This window comes from Myxine glutinosa, chromosome 7, assembly GCF_964187855.1.
Source record: "Myxine glutinosa chromosome 7, kmMyxGlut1.1, whole genome shotgun sequence".
Lineage (NCBI taxonomy): Eukaryota > Metazoa > Chordata > Myxini > Myxiniformes > Myxinidae > Myxine > Myxine glutinosa.
In genome coordinates, this window is record NC_136267.1 from 175,344,816 (window position 1) to 175,369,407 (window position 24,592).

Here is a 24,592-nt window from a genome sequence, read left to right on the forward strand (position 1 = left end):
GCATGTACTTTCTCCTTTCTTGACGTTTGCATTTAAAAGATTAAGAAAACAATCCCCATAGGATGGTATCTGTGGGGAGGAAGAAATTCCTCCTTAGGAAATGCCCCCACTGAGTGCCATTGTTGTGATGTTGCTTGTCACCCAGAGTATCCAGGAAGTGACGACACTTCCCCAATGTGTTCGTATGGTCAGGATGTCCATGTGTGTGAGATGTATGAGTGGTAGCTTCATTAGGAGCATTCAACGTTGTAAGAAAAAAAAGATGTTGGAATGATGAACATGTTCTCCACATTCAGAAGAAATGAAACTGGAAAGTGACATATAAAGTCTACACACCCTTTAAAATTTTTCACATTTTGTTTCCTTATAGCCTTGAGTTAATTTGCATTAAAACAGACATTTTCCACCTTTATTTACACATTTACACATTTATTTACACATTTCCTTTATTTACACGTGCCTTCGATACGGTCTGGCACCCCGCTCTGCTCACCAAACTCTCCTCCTTTGGTATCCATGGAAATCTCCACGCATGGCTGGCGGACTTCCTCTCTAGTCGTAATCAACGTGTGGCCCTGAATGGGTTTCTCTCATCTCCTCTTCCTGTTCAGGCTGGAGTTCCCCAAGGCAGTGTAATGGGGCCTGTGCTTTTTCTGGTCTTCATCAATGATCTCTCTGACTCTCTTGAAACTCCTCTCTATCTCTTTGCTGATGACTCCACTCTCTGCCGATCCATTCCTCATCCCTCACATCGGCAGTCTGCAGCCTCCTCACTCTCTGCAGACCTGGACAAAATCACTGCCTGGGCAAACAAGTGGAACATGTCTTTCAATCCTGACAAATCTCACACTCTTACGATGTCTCTCCAAAAAGACCGACTGGACAACCCTCCCATCCACTTTCTGAATAATCCTCTCCAAGAAGTTCTGTCACTCAAGCTTTTGGGTCTCACTATCTGCCATGATCTTTCCTGGGAAAACCACATTTCAAATCTGGCCTCCAAAGCCAGTCGCCGACTGGGCATCCTCCGTCGTGCGAAGTCCTTCCTTGGCACACCTGAGCTCCTCACCACATACAAGGCTATCATCCACAGCTCGATGGAACTAGCTCGTCTTCATGCTGTTGAAACCAAAGCGTTCAGAATCATTGGAATCTCCCGTGATGAAGTTACCTCCGAGGGCCTTTCACTTACTCACCGCAGGCAGGTTGGTGGTCTTTCTGTCTTCTACCGACTCCTCTCCGGCCTTGCTCCTCCAGCTCTCTCTGGGCTATGTCCCCCAAATATTCCTAAAGGTCACACAAGATCTGCCTGCAACCCTCTTATGGTTAAACTGCCAAAATCAAGACTCTCTGCTCACCTTCACTCTTTCATTCCTCTTTTCTCCCACCTCTGGAACAAACTCTCCCACTCCCTTCAATCCCACTCCTCCCTCCAGGTCTTTAAAACAGCTGTTCACCACCATCTCTTATCATCCCCCATCCAAAACCTTGATCTTTTCTACCCCCGCTAATTTCACCCCAAATCCTCTTTTTTGAAATACCAACTTCTTTCCTGGAAGTCCTTGGTGTCCTTGTGTTTATACTTCTCCCACCCCCCCTCCCCCCTTCCCACGCCGCCTCCCCCCTAGCCCTCTCCCTCCCACACTTTCCCGATGTCCCTCACAAATGTTGTGTTTATGTGCTTCCCCTTCTCTCCTCATCTTGTCAACCGCTCCCCTTTTTATATACTTTGTGTGTTTGTCTGTTTGATTTGTTTGTGTGATAAATGTTAGCTCTTTCACGAGCCTCGATTATGTATACAAAAAAAACAACAACAAAAAAAACACATCATAACTCACAACTTCCAAGTGAAAAAAAATTCTTCAAATTTCAGAAAATTCATCATAGATTCAAAACTAGAATATCTTGGTGGATAAGTGTCCACTCCCCTTATGATAGCAATTGTAAATTAGCTCAGGTGCAACCAATCACCTTCAAAATCACACACCGAGTTAATTGTCCTTCACTTGTGTTAAATTGTAGTGATTCTGATTATTTCAGAATAAAATCAGCTGTTCCTGCAGGTTTCCTCTGCTGGGTCGTGCATTTCACAGCAAAGACTCCACCGTGAGCACCAAGGAGCTTTCAAAAGACCTCCAGGATAAAGTTGTGGAAAGGCACAGATCAGGGAATGAGTATAAAAATATTTCAAAGGCCTTGAATATCCCTTGGAGCACAGTCAAGACGATCACTAAAAAGTGGAAGTTGCATGGTATCACCAAGACCCTGCCTAGATGAGACCATCCCACCAAACTGGATGACCAAGCAAGGAGAACACTGATCAGAGGCCACAAAGAGGACAATGGCAACTTTGAAAGAAAAACAGTCCTTTATGGCAAAGACTGGTCACCGCATGTGACAACAATATCCCAAGCACTGTACAAGTCTGGCCTGTATGGTAGGGCAGCAAGAAGGAAGCCATTACTCAAAAAATCCCACCTTGAGTCCCATTTGAGGTATGCAAAAAAACACTCCAGAGATTCTGAGCAAAATGTGGCAAAACGATTTGTGGTCTGACGAAACTAAGATGGAACGCTTTGGCCTAAAAGCAAAACGTTACGTTTGGCGCAAACCCAACACAGCAAATCACCCAAAGAACACCATACCTACTATGAAGCATGGTGGTGGCAGCATCATGTAATGGGGATGCTTCTCATCAGCAGGGACTGGGGGGCACTTGTCCGGATAGAAGAGAAAATGGATGGAACAAAATACAGACAAATCTTAGAGGAAAACCTGCTGTCCTCTGCAAGAAAGATGAAATTGGGACGGAAGTTCACCTTTCAGCATGACAACGACCCGAAGCAAACAGACAAAGCTACACTGGAGTGGCTAAGGAACAAAAAGATAAATGTCTGAGTGGCCCAGTAAGTAGAATTTGTTTTTCACTTAGAAGTTGTGGGTTACGATGTGTAAATAAAGGTGGAAAAGTCTGATTGAATGCATTTTCATTCCAGGCTATAAGGTAACAAAAGTTGAAAATTTTGAAAGACTTTCGATAGGCACTGTAAACAGAAAAGAAGAAAAAAGTTGGAGTCAGCCGGTTTAGTGTTTCACCATCTGAGAACATAGCTCATCAGTCGGGGCGATCACAAGTCCAAATTGCACACGGTGTTGATTTGTCCATAATTTCTCAATGACTTTTTCCAGGATATGATGTGTACACGTTCTTCCTTCGCATTCCACAAGACTCTGAGTTTCTGGATGGAACACTCTTGACTGACTCCATATGCATCCTGCCTGGTAGGCAGTGAGCTTGGAATGTTACAGGAGGGCAACTCGAGTATGTGGGATGGATTAATTTGACCTTTGCTTATGAGCAAAGGGGTCTAGCTGTGCACCATTCACACTTGTATCAGTGTTTGGCCTATCGTACATTGTGACTACAAATTTCCATGGACCTCAAGGTCATCATCTCTAACTGTTGGTGGATACTTGCTGAAGTGTTTGAAGACACTTGATACCTCATTGCACACGTTCCATGTTTGCCATGCAGATTTCTTTCCATTAGGACGGAATTCATACACGATATCACAACCATTGAAGGCACGGAAGAAGAGGATGCCACATGTCTTCTCAGGGCCAATTCTAGAAACGATGTGATGTATTGGAATCCATCTCAGATGAGTTCCGTGACCGAAAGCAATCCACAATTTCTGCACGCCAAATCTTTACAAGGATGGCAGAGTAAATATGGCGATGACTACAAATCTGTGTCATTTGCCTTGATCATGAGGACTTTGCTGCCTTCCATTATTGCATGACTGGCATGTACGAAATTCGTGTATCTGCCTCTTCATGGGTATATGGAGCCACATCGTCTAAGCTGATCATTTGATTGCTTAGTGCGTGTTCATCCTTAGTCACGATGATCATATTTGCTGTGTGTATTTCAGAAATTATGTCTGCAAGGAAATGGAAGAGTTTGTCTTGTTGGTATTGCGCAGGAAGCTCTGCCAGTTTTTTGGTGTCATATTAGTTCATGTCACCCTCAATCTGACTCCCTTTCTTCGCTGACATCATGTTTAGACTTCAAACTGAATGGCAGGTGCACATCAAACACAATATCTGTTCTCTTAAACGTGGCAGAAATTGCTTCGATACTTGGGAGGACATTGACTCTGGCATTGTCATCAAATGTTTTTTGGTGTGCAGCAGATAGTTTACCAATGCTGAGCCATCAATGATGATAGTATCTTCTTCTGGATCTGTGTCTGGTGTCATCACTTGTGATTGAGGAAGTTCTACAAGGCGAGTTTCTGAGAGGTGTGTAGCTTACCATTGTCACTCAAAGAAGCATGAACTGACTAGTTTTCATACTTAAAGAAGTCACTTAAGTCACACTGCCTGCTCTGGCTTGATATAAAGACTTGCGAGAAGAGGCGACAGTCTTCTTTAACAAGGAACCCAAACGCTCAGACCACCACAACGCTAATCTATCCTTTGATACTCTACAAAATAGATATGATGTGTCTTTATCTGATTTCTGATTTTTAAGTCGGTAATTTTGCCATTAAAAGTCGAAATCTTCTTCTTCTTCACAATTAGCCGTGACCACGGACTATCACTTCCCTATTGTTTACGAGTTACATTGCCCTACGATTTAATTCAAATGGCAATGAATTTTTGAACTTCTATAAATATTTCAGGTCATGCATCCTTGGTGGTTGTCGTAATACAAACCGACACGGTTTTATGCTAAAAAGCAATGGCCGAAATATCCGAGGGTTCCCAGAAATTGGACTGATGAAAGAAAACAAGACCGAAAGACTAACAGCGGTGTAGCCGGAGTACTCTACTCTCTGCAACGTGCAGCTGTCTGTGTGTGAAAATGTTATGCGCCATCGATGGATTTGCACTATCAATCGATCGCGCTGTGCTATCAATGGATCCATCGTTCGCGCAGGCATCGGTAGATGGCGCAAGCATCGATCAATCGTGCGTACCAGTACCACTCTTGGCATTCGTCACATTTGATCATCAATTTGCCCTCATCTGGGCAGCAAGTACAATTTCTCCCCCTTGCATTTTCATTTAAACTTGCTTTTTGTTACTAATGTAAAGTCATATAAAATGGTTTTAAGTAAGTAGCGTATTAAAAATACATCTTATATAGAAACCATTATAAAAACATTGGGGCAATACCCCTGGCGCTTACCTGGTAGAATAAACAGTATACTGCACTGACTAAGGTTATTTTAAACCAATTTGAATGGTTTCTAAAAGACAGGGCGGCATGTAGATCATACTAACATAATCATGAGACTTTAAATAAACAAAAAAAAAAAAATACCTATTTTGGGGGGCAACACCTCCCCACCTCCCACCTCGTGTACCCTCCCTCAGACTCCAATTTTTCAATGCCTTGAACAAACATTGGTACATCATAGATGACTAAGGTTGTGGTGACGTTTCATCAAAAATGTGTGTGTAGGTTCTGAGAAAAAAGCAAATACCTATTTTGGGGGGCAAGCCCTCCCCCCCACAGACCACCATAGACCCCGATTTTTTTAAATGCCAGGAACTAACTTTGGTACAACACGGGTGATTAAGGTTGTGGTCAAGTTTCATCAGAATTGCATATGTAGTTTCAGAGAAGAAAGCAAATTCCTATTTTGGGAGGTCAATCCTGGACCCACCGTAGATCCCCAAAAGGGGCAGATTTTTTTAAATGTCATGAACAAACCTTGGTACATTACAGGTGATGATGGTTGTGGTCAAGTTTCATCGAAATTGTGTGTGTAGTTTCAGAGAAGAAAACAAATATCAATTTTGGGGGGTCAAACCTGTTGTTGCGGATATGGGATTTGCATCCATCCATATCCGCTTGTAAATATTCCCCTATTTCCTCAATACTTCCCAACTCGCCCCAATCCCCCATTCCCTAGTCCCATTTTCTGTAAACAACACTCTGTAGACCCAACCTCCCCCTATTTCCCCCATTAAATGTCGCAACCAGGTTCACCGCATCTCATGTAAGACAACTATAGGACATCTTGCTAGTTATTCTTAGTCTATGTCAGTTAAGGATTCGTTTCCATTAATTCTGACCCTTCGTTGCACCAGAATGTGATTGTATGGCACCGTTAGGAAGTTTAGGACCTCCCAATACCTCCCCGCAGCTCTTCCTCACAGTTCAGCAACAACAACAACAACAACGAGCGAAGGGAGTGCGCGTCATTACTCCGACTTGGTTGGTAGGGGTGATGGGAGGGCACCAGGCCTTCCCAACGAGCCGCCATCGAACATGTGCTCAACGGGGTTACCAAACAGGGGCTCCCTGTCAGCTCCTCGTCAAGGGCGGAGCTCGGTAACCCCCGCACCCAATGGAAGCGGCGGACCGGCCCCAGTGGGGCGGAACCAACCAGCCGAGGGCGTGTCACTCCCCGCTGAGCATGCGCAGTGAGAGGGAGGTGACGTCAGATGCGCGCTGAGCTTGGAGCAAGCAAGACCACCTCCGAGCGCTGTGAGGCCTCCCTGCATCTTTTGGACCGTGCTTTATCCTGTCCCCGAGCCAAGGTGCACCTTGTGCTATCGACCTACCTGTCCCTTCCTGCCATCAATCCCCGTGTGAGTCTACCTTGTCCGTTTGTCCATGGTCTGTCCGGGAAATAGATAAGGTTGTATTTAAGTGCCCATCTCTTCTGTGTCTTTACCTCACTCTGCCTTGTAATCTACCCCCTTTTCTCCACCACTGTAATTATACCCTCCTCCGGAGGTCTTGAGAACTGTACCCCTTGCGTCGTTTCATCTATCCCAGTCGTCGTGTCCTTTCCATCATTGATTTAGCATAGCGCGATTTGGCCAACGTCTGGGTGAATCGGGTGAGTGTAAGGGAAGAAAAGGGGAGCAACTGTTCGGCCGCGGTAATACCACCGCTCGGTAAATAACATCCTAATCCGCGGTCCGTAACAACTGGTGTCGAGGAGTGAGATACGAGGCCCGAACCAAATTTTTAAAACAGCTAAAAAAAAAAAATTTGGTCAAAATTATAAAGTACCGAAATTTGCTTTTGTTTTACAAAAACCCGAATTTTGAAAGTCGCGCTATGGCAGATCAAGACGGCTGGGTTCCGGTAGAGGAGAGTGGGGTAGAATCGACCCAGGACCCCAGGGAAGAAGTGGGGAAAATGGTGGAGGAGAGTAAAGAAGGTGTGGTTGAGGGGGTATCAGGTGCACAAAATGGCGCCCTCACGCACGTGGTTACAGCGGCACCAAATTTTGCCGCGCCCGTGACCGTTGCAGCGGGCTTTGATGTGGGTGACTTCCTGGCGCAATTCACCGAGATGCTGAGAATAGAGAGGGAGAAATTGATTGATAAAATGGCGAGGGACAGAGTCGCATATGAGGTAAGGGAAGCGGAGAGGGACAGAGACCGCAGGGTGGGCGAGAGAGTCCCAAGGGTGCACGACGAGGTAACGCGGGTCGAGAAGCACTGGTTGAGCGAGGCGGAGGAAAGCGCGGGTACAATGACGGGGGTAGAAATCGCGACACGGGGTTTGGAAAAGCCGGCGACCGATGAGGTAGAGGGAATTTTATTAAAACCAACGGTCGTCGAGGGGAACAAAGACAAAGCAGTAGTGGGTACAATTAAAATTGAAGAGATGACGGAGGTAGCCCGGGAATTGCAGGGAGAAATGGAATATGTACAAAGTCCCTGCTCAAATCATAATGGTTTGCTCACTAACCAAATAAAGAGTTTGCAGGTTTTGGTGCAGGGAGGAAGAAGAACCCCGAAGGTGAGACGTGCTGTGTATTGTGCGGGGAGATTTTGTAAGAGGATGTTTGGCGACAAAAGAACTTTCGCGCACTTGGGATCGAGGAGGCATCCGGGCGTTGGTGAAGGGTCCCATGTGAGTAAAAATGGCACGCGTGGGAGGGAAAAGTGTGCGTCAAAGGGTGAGCGTGTTACGAAGCGTGAGTGTGATACCGAGTGCGAGCGAGAATGCACGTCGGGGTGTACGGGGTGTGACACAGGGAGTGAGAGCAATATGGAGTGTACGTGCGAGGGTGAGTGTGACACGGAGAGCAAGGTGGTGGTGGAACGTGTGTGAGGAAGCACACCTGAGTTGGTGGTAGCGCGAGTGTGGGAGAGCCCATGTGAGCGCGTTAGTGGGTGGATGCCAGAGTGCACGCCCATGGTGAGTGTTACGGAGGACGTAACGGAGGAGAGGTGTGGACCGAGGTGTGCGCAAGAGTGTGTGCGAGAGGAGTGGTGTGTAACAGGGAGAGCGTTGGTGGAATGTACGGACGGCGTTGGAATGCCGGGTTTTGTGAGGGTGAAAGGGGTAGCGTATGCGTGTGAGCATGCCGGTGAAGCATCGACGGTAACCAGGTTAGCGGTTAGAGCGACGGATAGCCGATGCGAGCACTCGGTGTGAGGAGCCCTTTGTTGGATGTGAGGCCCGGCGCGGATCGAAGCTGCGTCGTTTCTCTTCGAAGCGTCGTTGCCGATTCGGGCTTGGCCCCGCCCCGCACGGTCGAGTCCGGGCCTTGTCGGGCCAGGCGACCGGTCCGGTTCAAGGGCGAGTGGGAGGAAGCGGAACGGTGCCCCCTCGCGGGGACGGGGTTCCGACCGAGGGAGATTGAGCCATCGGGCCCGGGACCGCAAGGTGCCGCGCCGAGATGGTGCGTGGAACCTCGGCCCAACCAAACCACCTCCCTTGAACCGAAAGCCGGATGGATTCAACCTGACCAAACCACCCGAATTCATTGCTCGGCTTTACTAAGCCGAGTTTAATGATGTCATGACGCACCGAGGCTAGGAGATAGTGGACTGTGATGATGGTGATAGTGATAGTGTTTTGATCCGAAATTTCGAAAAGTAAATAGAATTGGCAGATGATTGGCAAATTTTTGATTGGCTGAAATTTGGTGAGCAAAATTGGTCGTGGAACGTCCCCGATGTGGTGGGATGGCAACTCTGTCATCCCTCACAGAGGGGGGCAAAGGAGCACTAGATTATGGGGTGTATGGCAGTGAAAACTAGCCCGGGTGGGTTAGGATATTGTGTGTAGGGCCCTAGAAGATGACATTAGGCAACGTTAAGATTAGTTAGTGACAAGGATACCTGTAGTGGGGACGCAGGTAGATTAGTGTGGATTATAATGACGAGGGAGCGCAATAGTTTAAAGGGAAGACGGAGGAGCGCGAGTTTTAGAAGGGAGTAGACAGAGCAGATGATGCAGTATGAATGGAAGTGCTGGTGAGCAGCGTCAAATGAGGCATCGGTGAGGCAATGCTCCGAGGTGTGTGTGAGTGTACAAGTGATGAATGAGAGAGCATTGCGGATGAGTGTCATGGTGAGTAGTGAGTGTTGTGGATCAGCGCGAATGCGCTTGGGGGAGAGAAGGGTGCAGGCGGCACCAAGTATGAGAGCACAGGTGTGCAAGTACAGGTGTGTGAAATATATGGAGCAGAGAATGAGTGGTGTGGAGAGAGTTGGAGTAAGTGGTACGGAGTGGTGTGCATGGTGCGAAGGTGTGGATGGGGGAAGAGTGGACCCCTTTCACGAGTACCCGGGGCGGGTAGTGTAAGTGTTAGGTAGAGGGTATAGGTAAATTGTGGTTGGATATTGGCATGTGTGGTGCGGGTGAAAAAAAAAAAAAACCACCTTTAGAGGCCATTTTTCCCCGCAAAGCGGGGGTTGGCCTTTTTCGGGAACCGTGGTTGTTGTTGGTTTTTTGGTCCCCTTTTTGAAGCAATGTTTTACGGCCGGATGCCCTTCCTGACGCCAACCCTTTTTGCCGCCTTTAACGACAAACAGGGTTTAACGACAAACTTTAACGACAATCTGTGGTGCGGGTGGAAGAATGGTATTTGGATGGGTGCATTAGTGTTGTGGAAATGGCTGGGCGTGTAGCCTGTTAGTGTGTGTAGTTGGTTTGGGCACTCCACCACTGTGAGGATGTCGGCCAGGTGAGGCCGCAGGTGGGCTCTGGGAGCCGGTAGTTGTTGTGGATGGGGCCCGAGGATCCGGAGGACGGACCCGGGTAGCCCAGTGCCAGAGGGCACCGAGTGGGGTGACAGAGCCAGGAAGGGCCTTCCCCAATTAGATAGGTTAGGTAAGGAGCAGGTAAGCTCGGGTGGCAACTGCAGTGGTGGAGGTGTGCAGGTGGGTAGACCTGCTGGGAGAGCTACACGTCACAGCCCAGAAATTGTGCAAGGGCACCGGGAGATGAATCGGGGGAGTGAGACCCCAAATTGAGAAGCACCACAGTTTGGTCAATGGGAATTGGTTTTTAGAACCCATAGTGTAAGTTGGCCAACGGATTGGCAGGGAAAGACCCCGGGTAGTGTAAAGGGTGTTAATGTCATTTAGAGGATAGTTAGGATTGAAGTCTCCTCGCACCATCTACATGCACTCACCTGAGATGACGTACCTCCACACCATGCCATGTTTTGCTATTTTATTGTGCAGATGTTTGGAATGTGAGACGCATCATGACGTGGGTGTGACATTGTGCTTTGTTGTTCCATCTCTTCCTCCTTATGAGGATTGGTGATGAATTGGGTGATGGCAAATTTTGAAGTAGAGGGATTGTGGAGACAAATTTGGTATTGGGGAAATATGGGGAGACGAGACATTAGCGACGAATTTGTAAATGTGTAGATTTTGTAAATATGGGGTAAGGGCAAGGGTAGTGTAGGTGACAGGGGGGGTGATGTACGGTAGGGACGAGCTTTCTCATTTCGCTCTCCATACGCATTTCGCCTTGCATTGCCTTATTGATGTGTACCCTTGTGACCTTACCCCTCGCTCATGTCTTGTCCCCCTTTTGTCTCCCACATGACCTGTGCGCCATTGGGCGCCGAGGGGAGCGTGCGTGAGTCGGCCATTGTGCGCCCGGAACTCCCAGAACCAGCTGTCTGCATCGATGCACCACATTATGGACCACATGTCTGTGGCCGAGCCCCACTGATGGACCCCATGGGTTGGGGCATGGCCCCTCTGCTGGAACCGGCCATGAGGGCCCGAAATCTTGCTGGCGGACCTTGGCCACAGGGCACCGATGCCCCACAGGTGAACCACACTAGTCGGCCCTGTGGGCCATAAATAAATAAAAATGGACACGTTGGGTGCATTTCATTTTATGCTCAAATAGGCCGCCAGTAAGAAAATGAAAGGAAATGACAACATCTGGAAGAAAATAAATAGCCAGCAGAGGGAGCCGAAGAGCAAGAGACCACCTGCAGGGTTAGGGGTTGTGGTTTATTTTTATTATTGAACATTGACGAACTATGATGACTGGGCACCGATTGGTGCCTGAGGGTGTATTGGTGCGGTTTGGGTGCTTTCATGGTGCATTGATGCAGAGCAGACTGTCTCCCCCCCAGAAAGAACAATCACAGGTCCTGGGTTAGTCTTTTAAATAAAAGTAGCGTCAACTGTAAATGAAGCTCCCTACCGGCTGTATGTTTAGTTTGAGGATGCTTTCCGCGATTCGGTTATCCTGTGGGTGTGTTTCTGTTAGGAGAAGGGTGCAACGTCGCAGGGGGACATATTTACTCATTTGTGAACATCTGTAAAACTGTCGCACTCAGGGTTGAGTTAATAGTAGAGGGAACTACATCTGAGTGCCACACTAAAGTAGGTAAAAATTTATCGGGTCGGGACGCCCCGAGGTCGAGAAGGGTGCAGTGTTGCGGATATGGGATTTGCATCCATCCATATCCGCTTGTAAATATTCCCCTATTTCCTCAATACTTCCCAACTCTCCCCAATCCCCCATTCCCTAGTCCCATTTTCTGTAAACAACACTCTGTAGTAGGCTGGGCCAAATCGGAGGTGATTTTCCTAATTCAATGTAATTTACCTAAAAGTTGTGAGTGAGTATCAGGAACAAAATCATGAAAAAAAAATTCAAAAATATTGACGTTTTACGGTCAGACAGCCCGTTACCATAGCAACAGTTACAGACGACTCAAAAAATGCCTAAATTGACGATTTCTCAAGCTGTGTTTGACCCCCAGAGTTGATTCTGGTACCAAAAGATGCAGAATTGAAAGCCAAGGATGATTGGATAGCTTAACAATGTCTGTGACACAATTCAATACCACTTTTATCCAAAAAACTGATTTTTGTCTGAAATTTCAAGCATATTTATGGAAAAAAATTGAAAATTTTGCTTTTTAATCATAGGATAACCATTAATCAGATTAAATTTACTTTAAATTGTCTTTTACAACCTTGTATTGTCCAGTTTTTATAACTGTTATAACGTTGTTTAAATTTGGCCATCTTCATTTCAATAAAAAAAAGTTAACAAAAGCAGCTTACAATCATTAATTTTAATGCCTGCTTTCGGTTGTTACTGTAACCATTCATCAGGGCGTTCAAGGCGTTGCACACATCAAGGATAGGCGCTCTTGTCTTCGATACAACGGCAGTGAACTCTGGGGTCAAGAGTGGAGTCGTAGTAAGACTGGAGACTGAGTTTGGCAGGAGTCTTCTGCAACTGGCGTGTCGGCACCACATCCACGAATTGGTTGGAGGGGCGTCTTGCTCAATAGTGTATGGCCCCACCACAGGACCTAATGAACAGCTGTTCAAGCGACTGCTCAACACTTGGAGTGAATTGGACCAGGGCAACTACACATTGGTCGAGGTGTCTGCTCAACAGAGAGAGCTGGCTGGCCATGTACATGCCACCATCACCTTCCTTCAGACGTGGATGGACAATAGCACAAAGGAGACTCTTCGACACGACTACCTGGAGCTGGCACACCTCACACTGCTGTTTCTTGGAGGGACTGTCCCTGATGGTATGAGGACCATCACTATCAAAGCTCCTGGGGCATTCCACCACGCCCGTTGGATGAGCAAGACTTTATACACTATAAAGGTGGCACTCTTCCGTTGGCAGCTGGGAGATATCTACACACCCGAAGAGCTGGAAGACATAACCAGTCTCGCTGCATTCATGTCAGTCTTCTACACTAAAGCGTGGTTGACATGTACCAGTGCTGCAGATGCACCATCTAACGACATGTACCCGATGAAGAACCTCCTCAAGGCTGAGGCCAGTATCGCAAAGAATCCAACAAAGTGGCCTGCCAAATTTCTGTCCTTTGTGACTGTGGCCCGAGAGAAGCTACAAAACCATTTGTGGTACCTCTCAGAGAGATTGGTCTCTTTGGCACTCTTCTCGGACAGAACGTCATCTGACAAGCAGACTATGAGAAGGGCTATGCTCAGGTACCATGGGACTGCACATAACATGATACAGGAGATGCCAGCCTCACAGCAATTGGGGAGTAAAGCCCTCAAAGACTTTGTTGGTTACGACTCTTGGAGCATGTTTGAACTCTTGGGTATTGACTCCAGTTTTGTCAAGCTCCCCGTTGCACAGTGGCCCACCTCAGACAGCTATCGTCATGGCAAGGAAGTTGTGGCCAAACTCCCAGTTGTCAATGACGCAGCAGAGCGGACACTTGGACTCGCCACAGATTTGAACATTAACAAGGCCCCCAAATCTGAGGCGCAGCTCCAGGCTCTATACAGGGTTGTGAAGGGCGTCAGGGAGAAGCTGCATGGACTGGCAACATCCACTGAGGTTGTGACTAAGAAGTCATTGGCCTCCATTGATTACAATTGGGACTCGGTTTTTTTATTTTGTTATCAATGTTCAATGTCAGACCTTAAATTTGAGACAAAAAAGCTTAATCAATGACAAAAGTTAATTTAAAGTACATTTAATTTGACTATAGCTCTGATTAATGATTATCCTATGATTAAAATGCAAAATTTTCATTTTTTTTTCAAACAAATGCCTTAAATTTGAGATAAAAATGAGTTTTTGGGATAAAGGTTGTATTGAATTGTGTCACAGACATTGTTAAGCTATCCAGTCATCCTTGGCTTTCAATTCTGAATCTTTTGGTACCAGAATCAACTCTGGGGGTCACACACAGCCTGAGAAATCATCGATTTTAAGAATTTTTTGAGTCGTCTGTAACGGTTGCTATGGTAAAGGGCTGTTTTACCGTAAGACGTCAATATTTTTGAAAAAAAATTTCATGGTTTTGTTTCTGTTACCCAGCCACAACTTTTAGGTAAATTACAACCTTGTAGTATGAAAAATTGAAAATCACCCCTGATTTGGCCCAGCCTACTCTGTAGACCCGAACTCCCCCTATTTCCCCCATTAAATGTCGCACCCAGGTTCACCGCATCTCATGTAAGCCAACTATAGGACATCTTGCTAGTTATTCTTAGTCTATGTCAGTTAAGGATTCGTTTCCATTAATTCTGACCCTTCGTTGCACCAGAATGTGATTGTATGGCACCGTTAGGAAGTTTAGGACCTCCCAATACCTCCCCGCAGCTCTTCCTCACAGTTCAGCAACAACAACAACAACAACGAGCGAAGGGAGTGCGCGTCCTCACTCCGACTTGGTTGGTAGGGGTGATGGGAGGGCACCAGGCCTTCCCAACGAGCCGCCATCGAACATGTGCTCGACGGGGTTACCAAACAGGGGCTCCCTGTCAGCTCCTCGTCAAGGGCGGAGCCCGGTAACCCCCGCACCCAATGGAAGCGGCGGACCGGCCCCAGTGGGGCGGAACCAACCAGCCGAGGGCGTGTCACTCCCCGCTGAGCATGCGCAGTGAGAGGGAGGTGACGTCAGATGCGCGCTGAGCTTGGAGCAAGCAAGACCACCTCCGAGCGCTGTGAGGCCTCCCTGCATCTTTTGGACCGTGCTTTATCCTGTCCCCGAGCCAAGGTGCACCTTGTGCTATCGACCTACCTGTCCCTTCTTGCCATCAATCCCCGTGTGAGTCTACCTTGTCCGTTTGTCCGTGGTCTGTCCGGGAAATAGATAAGATTGTATTTAAGTGCCCATCTCTTCTGTGTCTTTACCTCACTCTGCCTTGTAATCTACCCCCTTTTCTCCACCACTGTAATTATACCCTCCTCCGGAGGTCTTGAGAACTGTACCCCTTGCGTCGTTTCATCTATCCCAGTCGTCGTGTCCTTTCCATCATTGATTTAGCATAGCGCGATTTGGCCAACGTCTGGGTGAATCGGGTGAGTGTAAGGGAAGAAAAGGGGAGCAACTGTTCGGCCGCGGTAATACCACCGCTCGGTAAATAACATCCTAATCCGCGGTCCGTAACACAGGTGATGAAGGTTGTGGTAAAGTTTCATCGAAATCGTGTGTGTAGTTTCAGAGAAGAAAGCAAATATTTATTTTGGGGGGTCAAACCTTGACCCAATTTGACCCCCCCCCCCCCCTGGAGATCCCCAAAGGGGCAGATTTTTTTTTTTAATGCCGTGAACAAACTTTATTCACAACATAACAAAGATAATTTGTGCCAAATTTGGTCGCAATCCCATCAGCGGTTTCGGAGAAGAAGTTGCAAATGTTTACGGCCGGACGGACAACGCACCATCGCATGAGCTCCCCTGAATTTCGTTCCAGGTGAGCTAAAAAGGAGGAAGGTTATCTTTCTTCAAGTTTCCCTCCAGAAAGAAATACCCTGAAAGACGCGGCAAGTTATTGAATGCCGTTCGGGTCATACTAAACACCGCCGGGAGAAACGTTTTTAGCAAAACAACACTTTCTTAGCAGACGGAACTGCTGTTATGCTCAATGTGATACGCTCTATAAACTCTTATTCTGAACCGATTTTTAAAATTTAAACAGCGGAATTGAACTCAACAACAGCTCCGAATGTTAAAAAAAGTGTTCATTTGCTAAAAACGTTTCTCTGGGCGGTGTTTCGTATGAACTGGCGATCACATTGGGGATTCGGCACACGGATGTTGAAATTGGCTCGGAGGGCGCGTTGGTAAAAACCAAAGCGAAACTCTGTTTCTTCATGTAATATGCCTTTCAACCTTATATTATTTTATAATCGTTTCTACATAAAATGTCTTTTTCATACACGACTTTCCTAAAACCATTTTTATATGACTTTACATTAGTGACAAGAAGCAAGTTGAAATGAAAAGGTAAGGGGGAGAAATTATGCATTCTGCTGCTCAACTGACGGCAAATTAATGATCGAATGTGACGAATTCCAAGAGCGATACTGTTATGCAAGATCGGTCGATGCCTGCGCGAACGATGGATCCATTGATAGCGCAGCGCGATCGGTCGATAGCGCAAATCCATTGATGTCGCATAACAAAAACACATGACAGGTTCGACCGCTTCGACGAGATGTTCGGCCTGTGCGGCATATACATTAAAATGTCGGTCGGTGGAGTCGGCCATCGTACCCCGTAATGACATCATAGATGTAATGACGTAGCGTGACGGACGGCCACAAAACTGCCGCTAATTTAATGTATAGAAGATGTTATATTTTAACCTCTAGTAACTTTGCAGTCACTACGAATGGATTAGTGTTACGATTAGATTTACTATAATATTAACATTACTTTATCATTATTACAAAAATGGTATCACTAAAAAAAAACCGAGGCTAATTCCTTACTTCCACGTTATTAGTACCGTACACCGCTTATCATAGATTCATGAACCATACCCGCTTCAATCAATTAAAATGGCAATAACAACAAAGGGATTGCAGTGTTAACAACAAAGGGAAAGGGATCATTGTTACGAAAACAACACAACTGTATTAAGAAATCTTGGCTAATTTGTCCGAAGCGGCCTGAGGTGAGGCATGAAGGCACGAAGCCTAAGGCCTATATGTACTGTGTCGTTGGAAGAGATGTAACGCCGATGCTTTTGATATTTGATGGTTATTTTAACAATCGGTTTGTTTGTGTTTCACAAAAAATGAAAAACGTGAAGCATGGAGATTGTGATATATGACAGGTTCGACGATATGTTCTGCCTGAACGACATTGGAATCAAAATGCCGGAGTGTGGAGTCAACTGTTATACGCCGTAATGACATCAGACGTAATCACATCACCCTGTCATGTGACCAGATCCTCAGCTCTGATTGGTATACCTTTGAGGGGACATACATATGGACGGACAAACACTGTTCCAGACGGCTTTGCCCTATGGGCTATGCCGTAAAAACATACCGAGCTTTGTGAAGATACATTTGTGCATTTAAATTTCACTTTATCAAAATCGGTATTATAAAATGCATATTCAAGTAATCATCCCATATCAAAATCGCCTCAGCACTTCTGGGCTACACATATGTAAATACAGCACTTCTGGGCTACACAACAACAACACAACAACAACAAAAACATGCATTTTAAGGCCATTTTCCCTGCTAGAGCGGGGGTTAGCCTTGCGGTCCCCATGACAATCCTGTTCATGTTCTGGGCTACATGTTCTGGGCTACACACATGTAAATAAATACAGCACTTCTGGGCTACACATATGTAAATACAGCACTTCTGGGCTACAGACATGTAAATAAATACAGCACTTCTGGGCTACACATATGTAAAAACAGCACTTCTGGGCTACACATATGTAAATACAGCACTTCTGGGCTACATACATGTAAATACAGCTCTTCTGAGCTACACATATGTAAATACAGCACTTCTGGGCTACACACATGTAAATACAGCACTTCTGGGCTACACACATGTAAATAAATACAGCACTTCTGGGCTACACATATGTAAATACAGCACTTCTGGGCTACACACATGTAAATAAATACAGTTCTTCTGGGCTACACATATGTAAATACAGCACTTCTGGGCTACACACATGTAAATAAATACATCACTTCTGGGCTACACATATGTAAATACAGCACTTCTGGGCGACACACATGTAAATAAATACAGCACTTCTGGGCTACACATATGTAAATACAGTTCTTCTGAGCTACACACATGTAAATACAGCTCTTCTGAGCTACACATATATAATTACAGCACTTCCTGGGCTACATACAGACTTGGCATTTAATATGGATTTTTTTTTTTTTCTTGACTGGGGTTTACTCTCTCAACTCAGTATATCAATCTGGTGAGTTTCTTTTACACTTTGGTGATTTATTTGTGAAAAGAACTATGTCACTGATTGTCTGTCGCAGCAAGAAGTCAACAACAGGATTATATCACAGGTGGCGTGACAAAATGTAAGGACAGGTACATTTGACGATTGGCTTCACAATCGGGTATATAAGGGTTGTTGCATTCTGTATTAGTGGAAAACAACTGCTGCACGTCCACAAAAGTTATTGCCGCTTCCCCTGGAGATGGTCCGTCAACTTGACAATGCTGTTTGTCATTTAGTGGTGGCTTTACGAAATTCCGGCATGAAACAGCGTGCTATTGCTCGGCAGTATGGCATCACTCAAGGTCAGGTGTCAAAGATCCTGAAACGAAATGCTCAGAGGGGGTGTCCCTACTCAAATACCGAGGTCAGGACATCCCCGCAGAACCACAAGGAGGGATGATCGCCAGCTGCAGCGGTTAGTCCGCAATGGCCGTACCAAGTCAGCTAATCGGCTGAGAGCTGAGTGGCAGCAACTGACAAATGTGCCTGTATCCAGAAGGCTAGTCAACCAACGACTGGTTCAAGCAGGCTATCGTGCCAGGCATCCCCTGAGAAAGCCACGTCTGACCAGACAACACCACCAGCGCCGATTGCAGTGGGCCAGAGAGCACCGTCAATGGCAGCCAGGACACTGGAATCACGTGACCTTCAGTGATGAGTCTAGATTTCTGGTCTATCCTCAATATGGCTGCGTCCGAGTACGCAGACAAGTGCATGAAGCCTACAAAGAAGATTGTATAGTGCCAAGAATCCAAGCTGGAGGTGGTGGGGGACCATTTGGGCTGCTTTTCATGCAGGGGGCAAAACTGACCTGGTTGTTCTGAATGGAAACCTGAACCAGTTCAAGTACAGGGCCATTCTGGAAGAAACATTGCTTCCATTTGTTCGTGCAGCCTTTCAAGGAAACTTTGTCTTCCAAGATGACAATGCACGGCCTCATCATGCTCGCATGATCGAACACTTTCTTGTTTACCGTGGTGTCGAGCATATGGAGTGGCCTGCCATGTCCCCGGATATGAATCCGATAGAGAACTTGCGGGCAGAATTAACGCGTCAAATCGACAACGTGGACCAGCAGCCGACCTCTGTGCGTGAATTGCAGCAGACTATTGTCACTGCATGGCAAGCGATTCCTGTGCAAACCTTGGCAAATCTCGTGAACAGCATGCCTCAAAGTGTAGGGCTCTCCTGAATGCTCGTGGGGGTTACACGAAGTACTGAACTGTAATTTTACTGTCCGTAATCCCAGTCGTAATTTAACTTTTGTTTTTGTTAAAAAAAATTTTTGGCTAATGTGCAAAATAAAGAGATACTTCTGGAAAACGCACAGAAGTTTAACACAGTACTGTCCGTGAATTGAGTTCGATATCAGTTTACATCACTTTCAAGGATCAATTTATTTGCTTCGAAATGTCAAATGTGGTTTTTGTTTCTTTTAAAGGTCAAATTAACAAAATCTAGAATAATTTCAACATAATTCCAATGAACTTTTGGTTCTAAGTCATCTTGAAAAGTAAGTTCACCCCCACAAAAAAAATATTCCATATTAAATGCCAAGTCTGTTTATGTAAATACAGCACTTTATGGGTTAAGACAGAAATGATAAAATAAAGGTCTAAAAAACATCTGAGAGGTCTGAAATTTGCAGAATTGGCTTTGGCATGGTCAACAATATCGGAATTGACACAACGGGCAATAAAATTGGTCTACTTCAACTCAGTCAATTTCTAATCTATGGAATATTAGTCATTCAGTGGCAACCATCTTGAAAAATGGTGGCCATCTTGGATTTTGAAGCGGTTAATGTTTTTTTTCTGAATAAGTGAACCAAAGGGAATATATATGCAAGTTGGTGCTTCTATCACCATTTGGTCGATTATGACACTAATCTGCAGCACTATTCAAGGCAGCTGTTCACCACCATCGCAGATTATTCCCCACCCACAACCATGATCTTTTCTTCCCTGGCTAACCACCCCTCCCACATCCACCCAAGCCCTCATCCTTCCAAATTTCCAGTTTTTCCTTCCTGAAAGTTTCTTTCTGTGTATCCATCTTCTGTATCCAATGCATCCTTTCTGCCCCACCCGAATTCCTCCCCACACCCATTGTTTGTCGAAATCTGCCTCAATTTTGTCCTTCAAATATATTGTTGGTGTTTCCTCCCTCTCTCTACTGTTATAATAATAATAATAATTCATTTATTTTGTATAGCGCTTTTCAAGAAGCCCAAAGACGCTTTGACAGAGTGCAAAACATAATGCATAACAATACATGAAAACAACAATTGCAGAAAGACAAGAATCAATAGGGAAATATTTAAAGCAAAAGGAGGGAGAAGGAGAAGTGATAGTCAGGGGTTAAATGCTGTGGGTTGAATGTTGAATGCAGTGTTGAACAGGTGGGTCTTTAGTGATGTTTTGAATGTGGTGAGTGAGGAAGAGTCTCTGATGGTGTGAGGTAGTGAGTTCCAGAGGGTGGGAGCAGCGATGGAGAAGGCCCTTTCCCCCCAGGATCTGAATTTGGTCCGGATGGAGGGGGTCAGGAGGTTGGTACCGGCAGAGCGGAGGTTGCGGGTGGGAGTGTGTCTGGAGAGGAGGTCAGTAAGGTAGGATGGGGCCAGGTTATGGAGGGCTTTGTATGTCAAGAGGAGGATTTTGTACTGGATTATCTGGGGGATGGGGAGCCAGTGAAGCTTGTAAAGGACGGGGGTGATGTGGTCACGGGTCCGGGTCACGGGTTACTGTTATTTTTGTTCTGTTGCATCCCGATTCATTCAGTATTCTGGCTCTTCCACAGGCCTTGACTGTATCCAAAAACAAACAAACAAACACACTAAAGCACCTAACTCAGTAATATTTAACATGTATAATAAGTGAATGAACATAAACTCTATGAAGTATGAAATTGAGCACAATGTTTAAGTCAAATAAACTAATGGAAGCACTACATGGAAGTCTGGTTATACCACACATACAATGGTGTGTCCAATTGTGTTTTCCTTATTACAGAAAGGAAGCACTCTTATGCTGCAGCATCAGCGAGTGTGACGTGGAGTGCGACGAGAATGATTGCCGGATTAGTCGGCCTTAGCTCTGAACAAATGTTATAGAAGACAGATATTTACAATGAAGAGGAGGTTGTTGTTGTTTTTATGATATTAAGGTCATGTTTCATGACCCTGGTGTTGGGCTAGCGGCTAGGGTGCCGGCTTAGGATCCTAGGATCTTGGGTTCGAATCCCGGTCGATCGCTGAATTAATGCCAGGGGGGTTGACTCAGCCTGTTCATCCTTCCGAGGTCGGCTAATATCTGTAATTTAAACAAAAAGATAAAAGAGGCAGAACAGACAAAGATGGTTTTTGGTACTTCCAGTGGAATTGGTGTGTGTGGAGTGCAGTGGCAGTATCAACATTTGGTAAGTTTAAAAAGACATTAACTAAGCACCTAGCACCAGAGGGAATAAAAGGTTATAGTTGACATGGCCTTAAGTATGTTGGATTATACGTGTGCTTAGGGTGTTTGCACATGTAGCATTTCAAGGTGATAGGGTCCCACAGAGTGCGGAAGGAACTGCTACAGTTCAAAAGCAATGAAAAGGTTAGGAGGGCATTTTAAAGCAATCTGACTTGAATGCAAATTAAGCTTTTCATCACAGCCAATGGGAGTGGCACCATCCAAGGTATATTGGCTTGCCATTTCTCAAATTAGCAAGTTGCATTGCTACTGAGATGATGTCTGTGTTTGTTGTGGTGGTCAGGCCCTCATGTTTTCCCTTTTAACACCCCTCCATCCTTAGCATCTCCACTCTGCACCCACACCTCTCACTCCCTCTCCCCCACCTCCTTCCACCTCAATTTTGGTCTTCCCATTCTCCTGCTGCCACCTGTATCCATATCAATGTCTTGCCTGACCTTTACCTTCCTCTCTCCGGAGCACATTGCCAATACCAGTGCAGACAAGCAAGCCTCCTGGGCCTTTTCGTTACTATCCCTAACTCCTGTCCACCTCTTGATATCCTTATTCCTCTACCTTTCCCTCAGAGAGATCCCTAACAGCCCTCCAACAAGATTGCCTGGAGCACAAAAAGCTCTCACGTTCACATTAAAATAAACGAATAATGGTCTAATTAAAAAGGCACTTCAAAAGTCTTGTTGTTCAATGTTGCGAATTCTCATATTCCAGTGAGATATTGAAATCTCTGTGCTAATTCAGTGAAATTATTTTGAGAGAACGAATTTGTGAACAAATTTGGATTTAGTAATTTATGCAGCATGCAGTGTTAAGCTGTGCTCACAAATACCCGGATATGGATGCGGATGCAGTAAAATAGTGATCAAATAGTTTTCAATGTCCGTGTTGACATATGGATACGGCATGTGGATATGTATACGATTATTCCTATCGCACCATGCGGTGATGAAATAGTATTCGGAATGGCACCGGATGGCAAATTCCCGCCATCGACGTAATGATCTTCAACACGTGAAGTATCGAGCGGCATTCTTCTTCGATCAGTGCTGAAGGAGTTGATAAGTTGTTGTTGTTGTATCGCCCCTGACAGTTCTCTTGAATAAGCCCGTGGCACGGAGACAGCTGATTGATCTCCCAGGAGCAACTCAGAGATCGCCTACATACAGGATAGTGTACCCCGCATTCACGAAGTCAGGGCCACAACAGGGTTATTGAGAGACAGTGAGTGAGACAGAGAGACAGAGAGACAGCGAGAGAGAGAGAGAGAGAGAGAGAGAGAGAGAGAGAGAGAGAGATTTTATTCACAGCATGGTTCATGGTTCAAACATCTTTTAAACACAGGTGCATCATGTCTGCTGGACACAGACCTGTACATTTAAACTTATCAGCAGCAGAGGGCGGTGTCATATTATAGGAGTTTATTTTTTCTTCTTTTGTTGGAGCAGTTTTTGCAGTATAGCCTGGCGTGTTGGAGCAGTATAGCCTGGCGTTGGCTTAGCGGTCAGGGTGCCGGCTCGGGATCCTAGGATCCTGGGTTCAAATCCCGGTCGATCGCTGAATTAACGCCAGGGAGGTTGACTCAGCCTGTCATCCTTCCGAGGTCGGCAAATTGAGTACCAGCTTGCTGGGATGAATGATCACGGTGTGTACCCCGATTCAGAATAGGCACACTGGATCCCTGTGCATCGAAAGAGTGTGACCAAGGGCTGGCGTCAGGAAGGGCATCCGGCCATAAAAACATTGCCTCAAACAGGGAACCATGATTGTCATGGGGCCCGCAAGGCTAACCCCTGCTCTAGCGGGGAAAAATGGCCTTAAAACGATCATTCATTCATTCATTCATTGTTGGAGCAGTTTTTCTGCATAATCGATGGGGATTAAACCCGGGCAGTTAGCACGTTCACCGTCCAGGAGCGCGGGTGATCGTTGGTCTGATGATGTTGATGTCACGATGAAGTTAGGCGAAGAACGGTGAGAGCGAATCAGTCGGGGCATTCGTGTCCACCACAAAGTATCGTGCACACGTGTTCACATGGCCGTGCTAGGTGATGTGGAATGGTAACCTCCTTTCCCCGAGACTATCGATCTTTCTGACCACCGCCCCCCCCCCCCCCCCTCTTCATAATAAGTGCTCCGAGTGCGCGGCATAAGGTCTCCACAGTCTCTGGCTTCTCCATGACTCTCAATAGCAGCGCGAGCTCGTAGTTGATACGAACATCCCTGGACGGCATGGCTCTATTTGCAAATTCCGGTGTACGCTTTCTTTCTCCGTGTATGGTTATTGCTGCTTCATCGGGTTTGCAAATCGTTGTGAAATCATTTACCGAATGGTCTACCAGAACTTACCACGTGTCTACATTCCTTTAAAATGAAAGGCTATGGTTGTTAAGGCACAGAAAGGAAAATTTAAATTTAACCAGCGCATGCTCGATAATTATATCACCCCCAAAAGCACGTCAGAGAGAAAGAGAGAGAGAGCGAGAGAGAGAAAGAGAGAGAGCGAGAGATCTGTCTTATCTGTCTCCCTCTTCCAAATCCTGGTGGCATCTGGTCAAATCTGTTTCTGGTGTTTGTTCCCCCTCCATCCCCTCCCTTACCTCGAACGGCTACACAGCTGACTCCGCACGTGAAAAAGCTGAATGCCTCAACTCTGTGTTTGCCTCTACATCTTGTGTCCCAAACCCATCCCTCTCTGTACCCACCGTACCCAGTCGTACACAGCTGCTCCTGGACTCCGTGTCCTTTCCTCCTGACAAGGTGGAAAGGTTTCTGTCAACCCGCGACTGATTCTGCAACTGGACCTGACGGCATCAGCCCACGGGTCCTAAAATCATGTTCTTCTGCTCTTTCACTCCCTCTCTCTGTTCTCTTCACACTCTCTTTTGCTCAAGGTCAACTGCCATCTGCTTGGAAATCAGCCAACATCACCGCTTTACACAAAAAATGTGCAAAAACAAATCCTAGCAACTACAGACCAATCAGCCTTCTCCAAATTATCAGCAAAGTCATGGAATCCATCATTGCTTCGGATATGAAATCTTTCCTCTTTTCCAATGGCTTGATCTCTGATCATCAATTTGGTTTCAGACCAGGTCACTCTACTCTGGAAATGCTGCTTCTGCT

At 46.0% G+C, this 24,592-nt stretch overlaps 2 protein-coding genes across 5 annotated transcripts in view; both read right to left on the reverse strand.

Annotated features, from left to right (window-relative positions):
- The window catches only part of LOC137431852 (death-associated protein 1 homolog), a 175,517-nt gene extending 173,425 nt beyond the window's left edge, over positions 1-2,092 (reverse strand). The window contains exon 1 of the mRNA XM_078782575.1: positions 2,089-2,092. The gene's annotated coding sequence lies outside the window, so the exon portion shown is untranslated. The remainder of the gene's footprint in view (positions 1-2,088) is intronic.
- Positions 1-24,592, reverse strand: part of LOC137431851 (catenin delta-2-like) — a 580,901-nt gene that overhangs the window by 56,498 nt on the left and 499,811 nt on the right. The window lies entirely within an intron of this gene.